The following is a 5,365-nucleotide window of genomic DNA, read 5'->3' on the forward strand; positions in this document are numbered from 1 at the left end:
TATAAACCCATATTATACATAGATATCTATATCATATAATCTATAATATATATTATCACCTGGCCCTGAGCAGCTTGTAGCCACGGTACCATGCGCTCTGTTTACGGTGGATGTATCGCAATGGCTCTTAGAAACCCATTTTATACATAGATATCTATATCATAATATATATTATCACGGCCAAAAGCTGTGTGAGCCTCCAGACGATCAAACGACCGCGTCTTCTTCAGATTGATGTGGAAGTGGAAGAACCAGAGACGTCGGAGAACCCGACGAAGTCCTTTGCGATTCATTATATCGTCTGCACCCAGGTTTTGGCCGTGATAATATGTATTATTTGATATAGATATCTATGTATTATATGATATTATTTAGATGTAGAGCCCCAGGACTGTAACGCTGCTGGAGTTGTTATTAGGATCTAAACAACACGTCGGACTCTCGTCTCTGGTATTTCTACAACGAGACTCGTAGTGGGGGTTATCTCAGCCATGGTTGAGAATGAATTGGGGGAAAGGAACTTTGGCTTTGACTCCCTGAAGTACATGAACCACGACATGGAGGAGAAGGGGATTGTTGGCCGCGAATGTAACCCGCTTGAGCCCTGCTTCCCGCCGCCTCGGCAGCGGTCAGCGCTAATCCCCGCCTCCTGAAGCGGTGGTCCATCGGCAGCGAGGCTCCGGCGGGAGACGACCACGGTCAACAATCCCTTTCTCCTCCATGTTGTGGTTCATGCCTACTTCAGGGAGTCAAAGCCAATGTTCCTTTCCCCCAATTCATTCTCAACCATGGCTGAGATAACCCCCACTACGAGTCTCGTTGTAGAAATACCAGAGACGAGAGTCCGACGTGTTATGCGCCATCACACCAACAGCAGAACGGTTATCCAAATTACAAGGAAGTGTACAACACTTGCGTTACAGTCCTGGAGCTCTATATCTAAATAATATCATATAATACATAGATATCTATATCAAATAATACATATTATCACGGCCAAAAGCTGTGTGCACGTCCAGACGATATAATGAATCACAAAGGACTTCGTCGGGTTCTCCGACGTCTCTGGTTCTTCCACTTCCACATCAATCTGTAGTAGACAGAACCGCGCGCTGCCTGCTGCCGGCGCAAGGCACCACCGCCCGGCTGCCCGCTGCCGGGCGGTGGTGCTTCGCGGCGGTGGTGCCTCGCGCCGCGGCAGCCGGGGGCAGGCAGCATGTCGCAGTTCATGTACTTCGATGTCGTTCTGCCATTGCATTCAAAATTCTGTAACTAGCCTGTTACTACGAACTAAGCAACTACCATACACGTATTAGCATTTAGCACTAGCTCAATCACGACTCCTTCAGAATTCTTGTGGGTGGTTACGAACCAACCAAGTGGGCAGGGCCATGAATAATAGTTTGACAACGCTACGTCACAGTGTCACCTTATCCAGATTGGCTCATTTCTTCTGCCTTTTTCCTTTCATTGCCTATTGCATTCAGCAGACACACTGCATAGATTTCAAACTTACCACAGCTCACAAACTTATTCAGACCTATGTTATTTAACAAACAACAGGAAAAATGTGATTTTAATGGCATGGGCTCTTTAACTGCCGCGGTTATCGCCCTCCGGCTTTAACCTCGCCCTACCGTAAAGGGTACTCTCGGCGCCGGAAACGCGAGCCGTAACTGATGCTGCTATCCATTTGGATGGTACCCTGGTACGAACGACCAGCTTCAGCGAGAACGTGACGTATTTCCCTTGCTCCAGCCTTCCAGTTTGTCATTTGTGTTTCTGTCGAGCCACGAGGGGGATTAGTAGCAGGCTATTCATCATTAGCAACATAGCCTCTTTAGCAAACCAGCTTGAAAACACAACTTTACATTGAATTGCAAGCAAAGCATGACCGTGCAATGCATAAATTGGTGACCGGATTAAAGCAGCAATGAAATCAAGTGTGTAAGAGGATTTAAAAACGACATTAGAACCTCCAACGTGGTACAAATACAAAGAAAATACATCTCAACCCCCATTAACTATGGGCGCAGCCATCTTCTTTACAAGTTGTACAGCTCTGCTCGCTCTACTTTGAAAGCGATGAGATACTACGACCAAAGGGGGGCGTGCCTCAGTGAAATGCCGCAAGAAAGCTGGGAGATTTGCGACTTTACCACTTCGTACATCCGAATAGCAGCATGAGCTGCGCCCTACACTACCGGATGTTCATAGATATACGGCTTATCAAGAAAAACATGTGCTGTACACCAATAGGTCAAACATCTCTGTTGTATCAAACGCAAGACACACACCAACTATTCACAAACAAGGTATCATTGAAATCTTTGGGCCAAGCCGAACTCAACGCTCCCTGTAAAGGTCCCAATTTCGAAATTTGTTCTAAAGAATACACAACACTATTCTATTGAGTAGTCACAAGCTATAATTTATCTTATTTTTTTGGTATTTGGATTTTTTTTTATATTGACTTATATACTGCCTTGATGGAACCAAATGTACCAAATGTTATGTTAAGGATTTTTATTTTGATATAATGTGCTGTATGGAGAGTGAGTTCCTAGCGCGAACGAAGGAAAAGAACTGAACGCAACAGAAACGTAAACAGGGTAAGAAGGATAGCGATATAGTTAAGGTTAAATATTGAATTGATATAGCACCCGCCGAATAGGCACAAGGTCAGTGTTCATGTGATAATATACGGTTAACATGTGTTAATGTTATTTTAAATTATTTTTTTTACTGTAATAAGACATTTCTCACTTGCGTTCATATAACACGTAATTGTACCAAATGTTATGTTAAGTTAATACATTACAATGGCTAGGAAGTTAATACATTACACTAGCTAGGTAGTTAATGCATTGTATTTGTGCTCTGCCAATAGCTCTCTATGGAACGATTTCAATAAAACAAGAAAACAATCAGTTTAAGTTTGGACCATTCATCTGTGGGGATGCTACACTCCCTATGTCGTCATTTTGCGCAATGATGGATTTTCCGCCATCTTGATTTATATTATTTTCAAAATACATCTATCAGATTTTTCTCCAATCATCTCGAAACTTGGCGCAGAGGAACTTCATTATCCAATAGAGACACTCATTTATTTCAATGGTGACTTTTGGCCTCTAGGGGGCGCTGTAATTAATGAAGATGTGTTTTAACTCCTCTCTTCACATGAGTATATTTCAATGTCTAACTAATAACTCATTTTCAATGTCTGGTGATACTGTCAGACCTCACCATATAGCTAGTAAATTATTTCTCACGGAAACATCCGCAACAGCCAATCAAATTAGACTGCGAGGGCATGAAACAGGAAGCTTCATGCCTTTCTCAGCAGCCCTTTGACATATCATAACCAAACTTGGTACATAGACCCATGACATCATCATGCGGACACTCAATGAATTTGGTGACCTTTGACCTCTAGTGGGCTCTGTAATTAATGAAGATGTGTTTTAACTCAACCCTCTTCACATGAGTATATTTCAAACTTATTTTCAATGTCTGGCGTTACTGTCAGACCTCTTCATAAAGCTACTAAAATTATTTCGAATGGAAACATCAGAATTTTGCCGCCATGTTGAAAGTTGTCAAAATCAATAGTACCTGAATTAGGTGACCTTTGACCTCTAGTGGGCTCTGTAATTAATGAAGATGTGTTTTAACTCCACCCTCTTCACATGAGTATATTTCAAACTTATTTTCAATGTCTGGCGTTACTGTCAGACCTCTTCATAAAGCTACTAAAATTATTTCGAATGGAAACATCAGAATTTTGCCGCCATGTTGAAAGTTGTCAAAATCAATAGTACACATCCAAAGGCCACAAAATCTGTCCAATTTTCATGAAACTTGCCATGTATGATCTTCAGACCAAGCTGAACAGATGTGTTAAACAGCTGTTTCAAATTCAAAACCATTTGGCCGTGACATCCAATCAAACTTGCTGGCAAAGCCGTCAAACTGGAAGTAAGCCTATTCGCAGCAGCTCTTTAACATATCAAAACAAAACTTGGTGCATAGACATCATCCTGGGGACACCCAAACAAGTTCCTAAAAAACGTCAAACAAGAAGTGATCTCCTATCTCTGCAAGGCCTTCATGTATCCAAACCAACTTGGCTCATACATAAGTCTTATGACCCTATCCTGATGATGCCCAAATAATTTGTTGACATTTGACCTCTAGGGGGGCGATGTTAGCAGTCTATTCCGGGCCGGCCCTTAGAAAGCAACTTCAATGTATTTTCATTGTGATAACCATTTGCCAATAGCTTTCGTTGTAAATTAAATTAGCCAAATAACCGATTATGTCTGTCCACCTTAGTTTATGGAGTCCTATTCTGCTTGACCCCCACATTGCTGCTTTCAGCTATATTTATATTATGAGGCTATATATTGAGATGGAAGTGTGAGAAATACTATCAATATTTGGGGGGGGGGGGTCCTCATCCCCCAAGTGTTGCGCAATACCGATCTAAAGGTTCTCAATATGCAGTAGGCCTATAGACAATTATTTCAATATTTCATGGATGTAAGCAAAGACAATAAGTCTACATTTATAGCCTACATGACAACACACACGCACGCACACACTTAACAATTGTTGATAATCCGATATATTGTATTCGTAAAGCAACACTGACATAGGACGCTGCATTGGCTAAAGTTGTTGGGATGCACGTTGTTTAATAACAAGGAGAGGCAAAGTTGTGCATGCAGTTTACGCAATCAGTGTACTTGCAAAAGAGAGCCTGCAGTATGACCGATCGTGTGACATTATTTAACCATCCATCTAAAGCAAATACGGTGAGACTGATACCTCATTGAACACATGCACAAAGCACATTCGTCCAACCACGCCAGGTGCTGACAGACAGCCCACAACAAGCCAAACATCACCACGGCAGATTCGCTCTCCGTCTCTCTCGCACGCTCTCTCTCTCTTACGCACGTACACAATCACTCCAACTTCTCCAACTCTGAGGCTAGGCTGTTTTACTAAGACCACAACCAACCACAACCTACCATAAAGTATGCTGAGGCCTGAGAACGGCAACTGCTGAGGTGAGCCGTGCAACAACCAAGCTGTTTCTTCTTACTGTTGAACTACTGCCATACTGCTGACAAGACTGTTCAACAGGTAGCGCTCATGCGTATTCGCCTAATTGGCGACTATTGTTGTTGTCACGGGAAACAGTGTGCGGATCGGATCATATTTATTTCTCCCTCAAATATCCGATCCAGCGTAATTGGTAAATATCGGACTGATACTGAAGACGTGGATCGGATCGGGACATCCCTACTTTTTTCTACTGCCATCAAGTCAATGACGGAATATGCAACAACCAAGA

This window comes from Gadus morhua, chromosome 14, assembly GCF_902167405.1.
Source record: "Gadus morhua chromosome 14, gadMor3.0, whole genome shotgun sequence".
In the NCBI taxonomy this organism is placed as follows: domain Eukaryota; kingdom Metazoa; phylum Chordata; class Actinopteri; order Gadiformes; family Gadidae; genus Gadus; species Gadus morhua.